Here is a 17,218-nt window from a genome sequence, read left to right on the forward strand (position 1 = left end):
TTCTTCCTTGAGGTTAAACAATCTGATATACATTTTTAATGTAGGGATAGTGTAAGGCAATGTGAAAGCTAACCCATGTTAGATTGTAACAATGCCAAACCCCCCAAATAACAAAGACTTCATCACTCATGGTGTTTTAAATTTGGTCTCCATAGTTTAGGGAATATATAAGGAAGCTAGAAAATATACTAAAAAGATTGAATGATATTTCTCATGAGTTAAAAAACAGACGTTAAGTGGGATAAAATGTCATATGGGAAGAATGTTTAGGTATAAATAAATTCTAAAAAGTTAAACATATGAAAATTATAAGAAGCAGGTGACAATGATTCCACCTCCTTTCCTAATTCAGTAAGAATGGAAAAGGAAGTGGTTTGAAATTGCAGTAGAAGAGATTTGGGTTAGATATAAAAAAGAACTTCCTCACTGTGAGGATTGCTGATCACTGAATAAAGGATATATCACAATCTTAAAGAGCTTCTTGGAGACCTTTAAGAATGGGATGTAAACTTTTTCCCAAGGGATGGCTTAAAGGCAGTCCCACTCAATCATACTGACGTTGATAAGACTGTATTCTTAAATCCTTTTTAGATTCATCAGTGAAAGTTGGTCTTTGTGTATGTGTGTGTGAGTGCGTAAATGCAATGCATGCAGGTACTTGTGTTTAAAAGTGAATAGATGAACTCATGATCACAACATAAAGCAATGGATTCCATAGTCTAGTGACAAAGCTAGGTGGCACAGAAAAACTTAGATACCTTGTGAAGATGTAGCGTGATGAACAAAAGTCAGAAATCCTCCGTTTATGGAAATTAAGTACTGACTTTGAGGGTTTTTTTTTTAATGTTTATTTATTGATTTTGAGGTGGGGGAGGGGCAGAGAGAGAGGGAGAGAGAGAATCCCAAGCAGGCTCTGCACTGTCAGCATGGAGCCCCACTCAGGGCTTGAGCCCATGAACCATGAGATCATGACCTGAACTGAAACCAAGAGTGGGATGTTTAACCGACTGAGCCACCCAGGTGTCCCTTAACTTAGAGGTTTTTTTAAATGAAGCGGGGTATTGATAGGAACCATCTGTTTTTATGAAAATCAGAAAAAAAGTGTCATATAAATCTCCCCTTTGTGTTCTTCCTTGAAAATTTTATTTAAAAAACTGCAAATTTGTAAGTAGAAAATTAGAATAATAATTCTTAAAATAAAAAGCCAGAGTGCCAAATATACCAGTTAGAACTCAGCTCTTCCATTTCCCTTGTATCCAGATAAGGAAATGAGAGCTTAAGGAAGCTGAGTGGATTATTCATGCTCACTTGCTGGTGGCAGAGCCAGGGGAAAGAGCCTCGGTGACTACTGTGGCACACAGCCTGGATGGACCCCACCACCCAACTCTTAGGGTCTCAATCTGTCTCTCTATGGTGGGAATATTGGTTGCTGAGACAAACAGCCAGTGTCTTCTCCAGGAATTCCTTCTTTCTCGGGCATCGTCCCCTGCCAAAGGGAACTGCCTTGCCTAAGTCTGTGACTCCTTCCTAGGGACAGCTTGCATTCAGTGACTGACTGATTTTGGGGCCCAGGGGAATTCAAAAGACCAGCCTCTCTGCCTCAATTCAGGACAACTCTGCAGGGACATTCTAACTCCAGTGCCCCGCCCCCGCCCCAGGGATCAGCTGAAGCTTTTGTTACAACTGCCAATCACAGTTCAGTTTCTCTATTTGTCCATTTCTGGTTCCTCTACCTTACTTATGAAACACAAAAGAAGCTTCCCAGAATGCCTCTGTTCCTTTCTGTGCTATCACTACTGTGGAAGAAGATAGGAGAGGGAAGTAATTAGCCAAGGGGTTAAATTTGGAAGTGAAGTAGAGGGATATGTAGGGAAGGCAAAAAGAGGAAGCGAAATCAAACTACTTCCTTTTTTCTCCTTCACCATAATCTCTATTTGCACACAGACTAACAGCAGGTGGACCTAAACTTCTGATTGGAAGGTGGTCTTTTTGCTTTTCCAAAGGAGACATCCAGATGGCTAACAGACACATGAAAAGATGCTCAACATCACTCAACATCAGGGAGACGCAAATCAAAGCTACGGTGAGATACCACCTCACACCTGTCAGGACGGCTAAAATTAACAACACAAGAAACAACAGGTGTTGGTGAGGATGCAGAAAAAGGGAAACTCTCTTGCACTGTTGGTGGGAATGCAATCTGGTACAGCCACTCTGAAAAACAGTGTGGAGGTTCCTCAAAAAGTTAAAAATAGAACTATCCTACGGCCCAGCAATTGCACTACTAGGTATTTACACAAAGGATACAAAAATACAGATTTGAAGGGGGTACATGCAACCCAATGTTTATAGCAGTGGAGCCAGCCCAAACGTCCATCGACTGATGAATGGACAAAGAAGATGTGGAATACATCTACAATGAAATATCACTAAGTCATCAAAAAGAATGAAGTCTTGCCATTTGCAACAACACGGATGGAGCTAGAGTGTATTACGCTAAGCAAAATAAGTCAGTCAGAGAAAGACAAATACCATATGATTTCACTCATATGTGGAATTTAAGAAACAAAACAAATGAACATATGTGAGGGGGGAAAAAGATAGAGGGGAAACAAACCATGAGAGACTTTTAAAGACAGAGAACAAACTGAGGGTTGATGGAGGGAGGTGAGTGGGAGATGGGCTACATGGGCGATGGGCATTAAGTAGGGCACTTGTGATGAGCACTAAGTGTTGTATGTAAGTGAGGAATCACTGAATTATACTCCTGAAACTAATATTGCACTGTATGTTAACTCACTAGAATTTAAATAAAAATTTGAAGAAAGAAAAAAAATTCTCAAAAAAAAAGGAGGACTCTTTTTCTCTATCCCTCCTTCCAATTTATGTAGACTATTGGGTAATGTGAGCGTCTTTGATAGTTATCTTCGAATTGCAAAGTGAGGAGTTGAACTTTCTGGCCCTAAGATGGTCATGAACTCAGCTTTTGTTCTGATTTACTCCTACTTTTGCAAAGATCCTTCGAACATATCCTCTGTACTCATAGTCACCAGCCAGCAATACCCAGTGCACCTGAACTTCAGGATTCCTTTACATCCCGAACACTGACTGTCTGGGATATGATAGCAGCCGTGCTAGTGTCTAGGAAGGTAGCCACTAGTCACGTGTGGCTATTTAAATTGAATTCCAATTAGATTTGTGAATTAAGTTATAAGATGAAATTAAAATGAAAAAAATCACTTTCTCAGTTGCACCGGCCAGCCTTTCCAGTTCAGATAAAAACCATTTCTTTCACTGTAGGAAGTTTCTATAGGATAATGCTGTTAAATCTGGTCTTTGGAGTCTGGTCCTGGCTATATTTTTCCTTATGTGGACAGAACTGATTCAGAGTGATGCATCTGGAATGAAGGTCAAGATCAAGCCAGGTTTTAGGCTATACCAACTTCCTAAATAATTCAGCTTCCATGATCAGTTAGAAAGTCTGGAGTCTTTTACTGCCCTCAAAATGACCTTTGTCCCTTTTCTTTCCATTTCCACTGCTACCTTTCTTTTTATTATTATTTTTTAATGTTTTATGATTTATTTTTGAGAGAGAGAGAGAGAGAGAGCACGAGCAAGGGAGGTGCAGAGAGAGAGGAAGACACAGGATCTAAAGCAGGCTCTGCCCTGAGAGTGCAGAGCCCAATGCGGGGGCTCGAACTCATGAATCGTGAGATCATGACGAGACGAAATCAAGAGTCGGACATTTAACCAACTGAGCCACCCAGGCGTGTCACACTGCTACCATTCTTAATCGTCATGATGATCACACCAGTTAAAAGTTACTGAGTGTTTCCTATGTGCCAGATGCTATGTGATTCCTATATACCACATCACTTAATTCTCATGACAATTCCATGGTGTGGATTATCATCCCCATTTTACAGATGAGAAAATGGAGTCTTAGAGTACTCTAGTGTCTTGCCCAAAGGCAAACATTTGGTAAGTGGCAGAGCCAGGATTTAAACCAACATTTGTCTGCTCTCAGAGTTCATCAACTGTAAGATTACATGCCTTCATTATCACAGACTTAGATGGGAAGCACCTGGCTATTTACCTGTCCTTATTCTATTCTCTTTATAGCTCAGACTACGTACTATTGTCAGACTAATTTTTCTTTTTTTCTTTTAAAATTAAAAAAAATGTTTATTTATTTTGGATAGAGGCAGAGTGCGAGGGAGGGGCACAGAAAGAGGGAGACACAGAATCTGAAGCAGGCTCCACGCTCTGAGCTGTCGGCACAGCTTAACCAACTGAGCCACCCCGGCGCCCCCAGACTAATTTTTCTTAAATCTCACTTTTCTCCTCAAAACCTCAAAATCTTGAAGTCTCTTTTTCTGCATCGACTCCTCTGTCTCGTCCTTTTAAAAAATGAATTTTACTGATTTTATTTTGTAATTTATAAATGTGTATAATTTACCTCAAAATGCATTAAGCTGATGACTTTCGCTTCTCAGGATTTTTTTGATAAAAACATTTTATTATTATTTTACAAAAAATTTTTTTAACATTTATTTATTTTTGAGAGACAGAGAGACAGAGTGTGAGCAAGGGAGGGGCAGGGAGAGAGGGAAACACAGAACTGGAAGCACCTCCAGGCTCTGAGCTGTCAACACAGAGCCTGATGTGGGGTTCGAACCACAAACCGTGAGATCATGACCTGAACCAAAGTTGGACACTCAACCAATTGAGCCACCCAAGGTGCCCCAAACATTCATTTTATTATTACTCTTGTACACATGTGATTGTGGCCAGGCTTTTAAGAGCCCTTTATGATTTCTACATACAACTGACCTGAACTTATTGTCCATGTTTCTTTAATGAGCATCTCTGCTTCTAATCAGAAGAGTCTCCTTATATTTCAGGAGTATGATTATTCTCAAAGTACACTATGGGCCCCACAATTTGTCATTTAATCACATATTCCCGTGAATTGCTTACTGACTTACATTTTGTATTTTTTAATGGGCTTAATAAACACTTGTTGACTGAAATCACACTAAAATAAATCTAAATCATGCTTTTAAATTCCACAAACAAAAAAAAAATGGCTAGAGATAGTATTTTCTAGGAAATACAAAGTGACCAATACCGTCTTAAATGAATATTAAACATTTTGGTTTCAAATTTCTAAGTACATCTTCTGAGAAAATTGTTATGAGATAACCTACATGTACCATGATGTAAACTTTCTTTAGCATTCAACCAATCAGGAAACGTTTTCTTTACAGTTGTAGATGGAAGTGTCCAATTGCTGGCAAAAAATACTTTCAATGTGGTATAAACCTTGGAAGGAATTACAACAAAATGAGTAGGAATGCATCTAAACTTTGGCTTCTCCATGAAGCTTTGGAAAAGTGCATTAATTCCTCAAGAATGCCAGCTTTAAGTATAATTAATGGAAGTGTGGATTTCCATGTGGGTGAGGAAGGGAGAGAAAATGGAAGATGGTAAATGCTGAGTTACCTTTCAGAAAGAAACAAGATAGTCTACTGGAGGAACGCTGACTTGGGTTTGGAGTACACTTTTGCGATTTGAGTCCCTTCTTTGTTACTTACTATGTGTCCTTGCAAATCTCTTGTCCAATTCTTTGACCTTCATTCTTCTCCTTTTTAAAAAAAAGTTTCAAAGTAATTTCTACACCCAGCAGGGGCTTGAACTCATGACCCGAGATCAAGAGTCAGATGCTCCACCAACTGAGCCAGCTTTGCGCCCGCATCCTCATTCTTCTCATCTGTAAAATGTGAGTAGTAATCATTGTGGAGAGGAAATTAATAACCAACTCCCTCCCCCGCCTCCCGCTCCCAAAGATGTCCATATCCTAATCCCTGGAACCTGTATATAAGTTACGTTATATGATAAAAAGGGCTTTGCAGATGTGATTAAACATATGCTCTTTGAGATGGGGGAGATTATCCTGGGTTATTCAAATGGGCCCAATCAAATCACATAAGCCCTTAAAGCAGAAAACTTTTCCTGTCTGAAATCAGAAAAATGACAGATAAGGCAGGAGTAAATGTGAGAAGTACTCCCCTTAATGTTGCTGGCTTTGATGGAGGGAAGAGGCATGAGCCAAGGACCGGGGCAGCCTGTAGAAGCTGAAATGGCTCTCAGAGGGCAGCCAGCAAGGAAATGGGGGCCCGAGTCCTGCAGCTGCAAGAACTAAATTCTGCCAACAACCCAAATGAGGGAAACCGAGTCTACCTGAGAGCCCCCAGAAAGAAACACAGCCCTGCTGACACCTTGATTTAACCTGATGAAACTCTTGTAGGATTTCCTCCTTACAGAACAGTGAGATAGTAAACTTGAGTTAATTCACTAAATTTGTGGCAATTTGTTATTCAGCATTAGAAAAGTAATACAACAATAATACAATTCCAGATACCCTACAGGGTTGTTGCGTGATCACGTGTATAAAAATGCATTGTACATTGTAAAGCAGCATTCCCAGGCTGATAATCATTGGTGTTTTCAGCATCATCAGGCTCTATCCCGATTTCGAACTGCCAACTTTAAAAATGCCAGCCTTAGAAAATAATAGCTACTATTTACTGAGGACCTACAATATGCAAGATAATCACAAGACAATCACGTGTGTGATGTAATTTCATCTGTACCATGAACCTGTGAGATAGAATGCATTACTCCATTTTATACATGTGGGACCTGACCAGAAACTGACCCTGTTGAATTTTGTAAGATTTAAATTTCTCTTTTTTATTTTTCGAAGTTCTAAAGGTTTTCATTAAGGTATAACTGGCATATAACACATTAGTTTCGGGTAAGATTTATATTTCTGAGGGTTTGTCTGCTTTCAGGAAACAGTCAAGGTGGGAAAAGTTTAGAAATGTAGTTCCAGCGGTGACGTACTAGGAGAAATCATCACAAGTTTTTCTTTGCCATTTTTTGATCACTGAAGAAGAGAATTAAAATGGAAGTTATCCGAGAGAAGGAGATGTAGCACTTGAAGTGATTAAATATAAGTGACTTTCCAGAGGGGTGTTCATGAGAATGTGCAGTTTACCTTTGAATCTTGGCTTGAAAGATCCCTCCTGCTGAACTGTGGGCTGTGATCAGACACAGGTCCCAGGGAGCTGGCTGTCATATGCACACTCTGTGTGATGAGAGAAATTAGAGAAGAATGCTCAGTTTGAAAATGAGGATTAAGGTATGGTGCTTTGAGTTCTGAAATCCCAAACATATTCCCATGGAAGAGAGCGTCCTTTGAAAATTAATTGAAGATATTCAGCCCAACGCTTGGAGATGTTCTTACAAACTGCCGCAGGCTTCAGTGATGTTCTTTTATGCAGTCAGAAAAGAACTTTGTTTTTGGTAGAGAGAGCGCTGGAAACGGCAGGTCATCGGTAGGTAAGCAAATAGGGAAGGCACGCAAATATCCTGGGTTACTTAATGATTTTGGTGCTATTTTCCACGTTTAAAGGATGTCCGTGGGGCATGTGCTCTGAATCTTTTAGTAATTATTTGAACCTCTATATTCTTGTTCCTCAATTCTCTTTCGGATACAATGTGCTTGTTTTAAGTTTGGGGATGTAGATTGTGGCCTTGGAAAAAAATTTCTCGGCCGGACAAAGTTAAAGAAAACACACTCATGTACTCATGACCTTAGTTTCAGGGCTGGTCCTAGCGAAAGTTGTGAAGTAGGCAGATTTTCTTTTTTCTAAGACTTTGCACTTCCCTATTCTTGGCTCTTTCCTCCATCTCCAAATCTTCCACTCCCAGACCCCAGAATACTCTTATGTTACCCTCATCCTTAACAGTATTTAATAAACTGATTTCCCCCTGTATTATCGACATACCTAAACCGTACTTGCATTTTAATGGAGGTTATCTGTGGAGGTTATTTTAGTGCAGGTTATCTGACACTGATTATAAGCCTGATGCTAATGGTAGTGTTCAGGACACGTTTGTTGAATGGACCATGCCTTCAACAACTGGGCTTTGTATGCTGGAACAGGACACGTGGGAGGATGGGAGAAATGGTGCTAATTTCTTATATTGATGACTGTTATGATTGGTGGAAGCCTATAAGACATGTGATGTGATTTTCAACTCTGGAATGTTCTCTCTCACAACCTGCTTCTCCCATCAGTTCCAGTTAACCACTCTCTCATAGGTCTGGGTTACATTTGGATTCTAAATGCTCATATGCTATTTTGAAAGATCTCTGACTCTGTACCCCAGGGAAGACTGGAGAAGAGAGACTGGTTTGCCAGGGGCACTCTTTCTTTCTGTGCTGGGTGAATCTACAATTGCTTGCTTCTCTTGGGGAAGGGACTAATCTGTTATTACTATCAATGAGGTAGAAATTTAGGATCTTGTTTTGGATCTACTAATATTAACTGTGCCAATCCAATGTCAATGCAATAGAAATATAACAAATGAGTTATAGAAATAGATATTTGGATTCTTTGGCCAGGGTACATTAAGAGTATCAAGATGGTGTCATTTGTACTATTTGGTCGTCAAAGCCATATGTCTCATGGTCACTGTGGACCCTGCACATGTAATTCATCACTTATTTTTTTAAAATATTTTTTAAAGTTTATTTATTTATCTTATTGAGAGAGAGAGAGAGAGAGAGAGAGAGAGAGAGAGAGAGAAACTGAGCACGAGCAAGGGAGGGTGTAGAGAGACAGGGAGAGAGAGAATCCCAAGCAGGCTTTGCACTGTCACCACAGAACCCCATGTAGGGCTTGATCTCACAAACCGTGAGATCATGATCTGAGTCGAAATCAAGAGTTTGATACTCGACCGACTGAGCCAGCCAAGTGCCCATAATTCACCACTTAAATCTTATCCAGTTTACCTCCCACATATCCCTTGTGTATGGCCCTCTCTCTTTAGCCCCACTGCTATTGGTCCAATTGGAGCTCTCATCATTTTTATTTTCTTCTTTTATTTTGACATAACTTCAGACTTAAAGAAAAATTGCAAAAATAGTAAAAGAACTCCCACATACCCTTCACCCACATTCCCCAAATGTTAACATTTTATGATATTTTTTTCTTTCCTATGTATTTTTTTCTGAACTGTTTGAAACCAGACATGAGGCATCTCTACCCCCAAATACCTCATGGGATATATTTTTTTAAAAACAAGGGCTTTTTATTACAGACCCACAGTAGACAAATCAAAATCAGGACATTAACATTGACATAATACTGTTATCTGATTTACAGACCTCATTCAGATTTCGCCAGTTTGTCTTATGATGTGCTCATAGCAGAAGAAAACTTTGTATCATGTCTGGCACACAGTCGTCATGTCTCTCTAGTCAACCTTCCCTAGGACAATGCCTCAGTCTTTCTTTCTCTCTCATGACATTCAGATTTTTGAAGTAGACAGGCCAATTATTTTGTAGATTATCCCTCATTTTGGGTTTGTCTGATGATTCTTCACGATCAGATTCAGGTATGCACTTCCCGCAGGCATGCAGGAATGTGATGTGTGTTCTTTTCGGTGAATCGCGTAGGAAGGCACCTGATGTCGCTTTGCCCCATTACCACTAATATCATCAACCTGATTACCTTGTCAAGGTGGAGTCTGCTAGCTTCTCTTTGTGATGATGAGGTATCTCATGGGGAAGCCCTCATCATTTTTCACCAGGACTGCATTAGAAGTCTGTGCTGGACATCTTCTGTTAGCCCTGCCATATCCTTGTCCTGCCCTTCTCCATCCTGCATTATGGCCTCCAACATTGACCTGCGTGAACTGTGTCAACCTGGTCCTCTGGCTTCTGGATGGGTTGGTCACCGGGGAATCCTGCAGGGAATCTGAAGAGGTTGGACGCTGAGGTCTAGGGACACATCCCCTTGTCTTCCTCCCCATAGGTTTCCTCCCTTAGGACAGGTGATGTTCCTCAGTTGAAGTTCCTCAGGCATCTCTCAGGCTGTGACTCTGGGTTCTGTAACTGTGCCCTTGTCTCAGCCTAGGGGTCGAGCAAACCTCCCTTGCAATTTCTCTATATTTCCTATGTTCTTCCCACATCTTTGTTTACTCTCCTCACCGTTTCCAATTTGAAAGTGCCTTATGATACAAGGACCCCTATGATACGTCTTCAATTACACTGTCACCTCCTTTCTTTCCTGTGTTCTGTCAGGTGCAGATCCTGCTGGGCTTCACTTCTCCTTATGTCCATCCTGACCTAGGCCAGATGTACATTTGATACCAAAGACACCAGTGAATTCGATCTAGAAAGAGCTTTTCTTTTCTGCTCTGTAGCCAGTGCTTCAGCATGCCTGGAGACTTTTTCTTACTCCCACATCCCTGGCATAACTTGTGCCTGCAGACTTCTGCCTTGATTTTCTGCTTAGCATCCTGACTTCCTGACTGCCTATGGGGGTGGAGTCCTCCTCTGACCCCCCCCTCCCCCTTTTTTTTTTGAATAAGGCTCCAATATCCTGTTTCACTCTGTTGGCCCCTTTCTCCAGAATTCTGGACCCTCATACTCAGACTCCCACATATGTTTTGGGATGCTGTTGAAATAGAATGCTTTCCCAGGTGTACCTTCATTCTTGTGTTTGCCCTGCCAGACCCCTCTTCACCCTACTTCCATACCGACCTACATAGACCTACCAGTTCTTGTCTTCCAACTTCTAGCTGGGTTTGGCCAATGGGGGAGTGTGGTAGGAGATTCCAGGGAGTGACTGGATGAGATCAGGGCATTTATATTACCAGCTCCTTCCCTCTGGGGTTACCTCTAGCTGTTTATCTCCTTCCACTGAAGGTCAGAGACCTTCTCCAGGTGGTCCTCTGCTTCCAGATTCCAGGAACTGCTCCCACACCTCACCCCTCTGGCCTAGGATAGTTACAGCCTAGCTGGGTATTGGGGTATGGCATTTGCCCTTGTGGCTTAGTCTTACACCTTTAGAATAGTCCCTTTATCAAACCTTCTTTAATCATCCTAACCTGAGTGTGATAGATTTTTCCTCTGGGACCCTCACTGATTCAGACTCTATGGTGACAGGCCCATCTGTCCTCAGCAGATCGCCTAGTGCCTAAAACCTCATTTTGCCAGACTTTACCTGCTCGGTGGATCTCAGATACTGAAGAATGCTGCAGCCAAGTACGAGGATCATTGTGCCCTTTGGACTAGTCATTTGACTGCAGACTACCTCCTCGGGCACCCGTCCTATAGCTGGGTCAGTTTCTCCCAGCTTTGCCCCTGCCCAGTCCCGGCCTCATTCATTCCCCTTATCATTTGCTCACACGTTGAATATCAGTATGCCTTGTAGCAGAAGCAACAGTTGCCCAAGTGAAAACACTAATCTCCCTATCTGTAAAGAGCATGAGACAGACTTTTCGTCTGGACCTGTCCCATCTGATGGTAGGACAGACCCCAGAAAAGGGGTCCAGTTCTCCTGTGGATGCAAAGATGTAGCTAAAATATTTATTTATAATCCACCAAGGACATGCTTTCATTGATTCCATAATATAGTTTGCTAATTTAAATTGGTTGTTTTCAATATGGAAAAACGAGTATAAATGAGTTTCATTCTGCTAGGATTTACTGTCAAGAAAATCCTGTACTTACTTGATAACCTTATAAATTTCTCCATCTATGAAGATATTTGAAAGTGTTTAAAAAATTAAGCTAGTGGATTACTGGTCATGTTTTAACATTTTTAGCCCACCGTTGTTTTTTAGGATAATAACATTTTCACATAACCCAGAAATGTATCTTTATGAGTATCTTAAATTGTGCCAAGTACAAAGGATAGTTTGTAGTAAAATGTCCTAAATTATAATACATTACCTTGAAGCATTTTTTGGTTCAAATTGGATCATAAAATCACTGCTTTTAGTTTTCTAGTCTGTTACTTTAATAGTATATTAGCTTGTTTGTTAGCAATGTGTAAACTGTATACCTTTTAATGGATTATGACCCACCATGACATTTTGGATTTGCTATTTGTACTCAGTTTTGGTTTGGTAGGTTCATGATTTGATAGGCTTTGCTATTTGTCTTATGTTAAATGACTGATGGTCTTAGTCCAATTCTTAATGGGCTTGTGTTTATTTCTGTTGAGGTTGGCATTAATAGGTCTTCTCAGCAAAGATGCGAAGGACTGACCTGGAATAGACTCTAAATTAATTTTCTGCTTTGAAGATGTTCTGTCTAGGTCAGGATTGAGGCCAACCAGCAGCGCATTGTACTGGACCAAAACGGTGTCTGATGTGTTTCCCCTATTTTGTGAATTGAAAAAACCATCAACACTCATAAAAGATAAATAAGTTCATTAGTTCGAAGGCAAGCAACATCTAGGATCTCACTTAGAATGGTTTAAGGCCCAATGTGCTTAAGGTAAAGATAATATAGGTTGAATTTTCAGTAGATTTCATAAGCAGTTGTGTGGAGTTGTGATTATGACCACTGCTCTAATATTGAGAGGTTAGCTGTATTGCCTGTCCCTCCGCCCTCGCCATTTTACTGATGAATAATGGACAAATATAACTGTATATATTTAAAGTGTATAATGTGATGATTTGATGTACATATACATTGTGGAATGATTATCAACATCAAGATAATTTATACATCCCTCACCTCACACAGTTAACTCTCTCTTTTTTTTTTTTTATGGATGATGAGAATGGTTAAGATCAACTCTCAGCAACTTTCAAGTACATAATACTGCATTGTTAATTATAATCACCATGTTGTACAATAGATCCTCGGACCTTATTCTTCTTGTAACTGAAAGTTTGTCCCCTTTGACCTACATCTCTTTTTGTCGATTCCATCTATTGGGTTTTTCTCTATGTGGCCAGTTACAAAGATTAAGTAGGGACAAGAGAAAACATTTAGGAGAAGAGCCTGAAATAAACTGCTAAAATTAGGTTTTAGTATTATCAGTTACATTATAATAGGTATACTAATTTTGCCCCAGTTAATTCAAGAGCTGCATGCCTCCATGTGGCATTTGAAGTAGAAGCATAGAATATTAGTGCTTCAAGAGACCCTAGAAGTGATGCAACTCTGATTTATAAACTAGGAAAGTGTTTGGACAAGTCACAGCTTCACTAGGTCTGAATTTGCTAATAATATTATCCTATTTTTAAAAAATGGCTGAACAAATAGATGTAATAATTCCGCTTGCAGATATATTTTTTAAATTGTTGGGTGTGCAGTCTAATATTTTATTGTTTTACTTGAACAAGCTCTTGGTAATAAAGTAGAGGATAACTGTCCAAATATCAGGAGGCTGAAAGAGGTAGAACTAATTAAACATAGTATTTTCTATCGCTGCTCTTGAGTCTTATTAAAATTTCTGCTTCTCCACTGCTTGACTTCTTTTAGACTTGGTCTAGTTTATTGCTAGCCCTCGGCCTGGGAATCTACGCTATTTAACTTTGTTGTGTTATACAATATGGAAGGCAAGTGGAAAAATAAAAAGGAGCCTCATGGTAAATGAGATTTGGACTCCCCCAGACATCTTTATCTAGAGGTGCAAACCAACCTGCTAATGGAAACACTGAAAGTCCTGTGCCCATATCTTCGCTTCTAGATATAATGTGGCTGTGAAGTGGCAGGGGAGGGAAAAGTATCAGTTCATTTATAGAACACTCTCTTGATGTTTTGATATCTGAAAACCGAATGCTGAAATTTTAACCATGCTAATGTTCAAGCAGGTTCCATTCTATCAGTCAGGTTCTCATAGAGCTGTGCCAAGATGAGACAAACATAAGATGATGCTATGACCTTCTGCAAAATAACTTCTCAGATTGAATACCTAGTGGAATAAGTGACAACATATTCACTCACGCGCTAGGTACACAGTGGGCTAAGTTGATAACTGAATTGAGAAACTACATTGCTACTCTAACTTGGTTGCTCCTAAAGTAGGTTAATGGTTCACCTTAAGGCAAAAATCCATTTAAATAAACATGAGAACCATAGCTGAAAATGTTCTCCAGCTCCCAACAGTGACTTAACCTGACTAGAGTAATCGAGCCCCGGGTCTTTGTACCCTGCCTCATTTTTCTTATCAACCAGCTTTTAACACATGACAGTTGAAACACCATTATACTGAGGTCAGGGGAAAACTTGTCCCCAGATAGAGCTGAGTATCACTGGCATGCTGCTGATGCCATCCTGAGGCACCAACTGACTGACCACAGCATTAGGAAACATTGAATAATTTTCAGGCCTAAGGACAGGACACATGGTTCAGGCCTTTGAACTTGAGGCTTTTATGTCAAATTTAGCTTTGGGATATATGTGAACTGCCATAACTAATTGCCTTAGTTTCTGAAAAAGTGGGTTTAACGCAGGAGAATATCAATTACTAGTTAAGTAAAATTATATCACTAATGCCTTGCATTCATAAAATGCTTGCACATGCATTGTCTTCTCTGACTCTCCTAATAATCCAGCAGGGCAGGCCAGAAGATATTTTTATCCTATTTTACAGATGAAAACACTGAGAGTTATAAAGGCTGAGAGATTTTCCCAGGGACACAGCAGAGCTGATATTTGATCTTCTGGCTCCTAGTCCGGTGCCTTTCCATTGTGCCTCTCAGGCTGCCTGAGAGATATAGACCTTCCATCAGCCAGCCTGCCGATCAGCTAAATGGATTGAGTACATAGGGTATCCAGAACAATGTGCTAGCAATTGTATCCAAGGTATATCTTGTTTTTCTCTTTGTAAATCTAGGGGCGCCTGGGTGGCTCAGTCAGTTCAGCCTCTGACTTTGGCTCAGGTCATGATCTCATGGTTTGTGAGCTCAAGTCCCGCGTCGGGCTCTGTGCTGACAGCTCAGAGCCTGCAGCCTGCTTCAGATTCTGTGTCTCCCTCTCTCTGTGCCCCTCCCTAGCTTTCTCTCTCTCTCTCTCTCTCTCTCTCTCTCTCAAAAATAAATAAAACATTTAAAAAAATTACATTCCATTGTACAGAGGTATATTATAATTTTTAAATATCTGTTAAGATTTTTCAATGGGATTATTATTTTAATTGCTTTTAGGTGAATAAAACAACTCATTTACTTTGGACTTCAGAAGTGACTATGAAAATATGTATATATATATATATATATATATATATATTCAAAATCATATGGTTCAGGTTTCTGCATTTGTAAAAAGCAGTTTCCATTTAGAGATCAGAAAGGCAATCCATATTTGATACCCATACAGTAAAGGAAAGGTAAACATAAACAGCCCTAAAAAGATGAAAGTCAAAAAAATATGATCTCATCCTGCACTATAAAAAAGGAAGAAAAAGAAAGGAAGAAAGAAAAACTAGACACATAGGAGAAGTCTGAAATCAAGTATTTATTCTGTAATTGTAAATGTCTGCCAATACACAGACATCAACTTTGCTGTTCACAGACATCTGAAGCACATTCTAGTTCTGTTTTCTGTAGCTTCTGTAGTCTGATTCTGGTGATATTTTGCTCCCTGAAGGCTTCCCTTTTCCACAAATGTGGTTTCACTTCTAGAATGGTGTTTGCATTACCTATGCTCCACTCAGCCTTCCAGACATTCCACGATATTTATGAGTAATCTTAGCCTGTCCCGTTGCTTTCTCTGACAAAAACTGCAATTTCAAAGATCAGAGAGCTGAGCTTTAGAGTTGAAAAAGTAAGCAGAGGCATCCCCGGATTAAGGTGGATTCAATTAATACACAATTTTTATGCCTATGTCACCAAGACGGAATACCGAAGAATGAACAAATATCATGGCAAATATCATGGTGACCATACCTTCCCTACTTCTTTTTTGTGGTCATGGCTCTTTGGTGGTCTTAGGGAATTTAAAGAAACAGACCATTGAGCAGGAGAGGAGATTTACTTATTTACACAATGGTGAGACTCTAACCAAGAGTACGCCTGATTCTAAGGCATACTTTCATAAAGATCTTGAATTTTATGCTTCCACGGTAGTCAAAGAAGATATAAGACTGGCACTACTACCTGGAGGTTTCCAGGTAGAGGTAGGCTGGTATTAATACCACAGTTCAGGGATATTATGCAGTAAGCAGATTTTTGTGAGATGCCATAAGGACCGAACTGTCAGGTAAGACACTGATAAATCACAAAAGGGGGGTGTTGGCAGCTTCTTGTGAACTGCGTGCTGACAGAAGAACAAAGACAGAATTGTTGAAGGGGTGAAAAACCGTCTGCTGCAGGGCTCTGGGATTTAAATGAAAGTCAATATTGATCAGAACAGGAGGCGACAGAGAGGAACACTAGGCCTGAATCCTGAATTGCAGGACAGGACACAGGCGTGGAGGAGCTCACTTGAATGCTAGGCCCAGCTTCAGGCTGTTCAAGAGAAGTGAGTCTTTGGCTGTAATTTCAGAAATAACACACATCAGGTGTTCCAACCAACTGGGTGGAGCACATCGGCAGGTATTACAGTCATTAAAACTCTTTCCCATTTATTTGCTTGCTTGTTTAATTAATTTTTGTTGCTGAAAAGATCTTAGGTTTCTTGGGTTAAAGGAACGTGGAAACTCTTTGTCTAGAATGAGATTTTCTTAATCACATGACATTTATCATATTATGGGAGTCAGATAAGGCCCCAGTTCAAACTAACATAAAACTTTTACAAAGTATTTTAAAGGTATGATAGCATAGTTTCTCCAACCTTCTAATGCTATTCCTCCCCTGGGTATCCGGGCAGTCGATTTAACAAAGGGAATAATTTTGTTCAGGGACTCTGAATTATTCTTTGTTAGTTACAGACTTTCGATGTCATAGGATCCTGAGCTCTTGGAAGTTTACACATCAGTTGCATCAGAGACAGCTGGAGATAGCAGAATTATTTGTTATAAAGCCTTTAGTCAGGGCAACAAAAACAACCAAAGGAGCACAATGAGAGTTCATATCTGGCCATTCTCTCTACCCTGGTGTGACGGCAAACTCCTCACAGAGAGTTGGAGGAGGGGAGTCAGTACTCCACCTCTTTTGAATATTAGAAATTCAATCTCTGTAAACTCAGCCCTATGAAACCCTAATTTAGCAACAGCATTTAACATTGAGAATGTCCAAAGGGCAGGGGGTCCTGGTTTACTGCTCTAAATTTTAGCCACAAAATGTGTCCAATACAAGATTCATCTGGAGGCACATAAGCAATAGTACATATAAATAATTACAAGAAATGTATGGTTTGGGGATCTGATGGGGTAGAAGCTGATGAGAATTCACTTGTATG

General features: G+C 40.0%; 1 long non-coding RNA gene across 1 annotated transcript in view; it reads left to right on the forward strand.

The window, feature by feature from the left end:
* Positions 1–17,218, forward strand: part of LOC113602886 (uncharacterized) — a 42,453-nt gene that overhangs the window by 7,111 nt on the left and 18,124 nt on the right. Inside the window, exon 2 of the long non-coding RNA XR_003424417.2 lies at positions 5,690–5,782. This is a non-coding gene — a long non-coding RNA (uncharacterized LOC113602886). The remainder of the gene's footprint in view (positions 1–5,689; positions 5,783–17,218) is intronic.

Source organism: Acinonyx jubatus, chromosome B4 (genome assembly GCF_027475565.1).
Source record: "Acinonyx jubatus isolate Ajub_Pintada_27869175 chromosome B4, VMU_Ajub_asm_v1.0, whole genome shotgun sequence".
Taxonomy (NCBI): Eukaryota; Metazoa; Chordata; class Mammalia; order Carnivora; family Felidae; genus Acinonyx; species Acinonyx jubatus.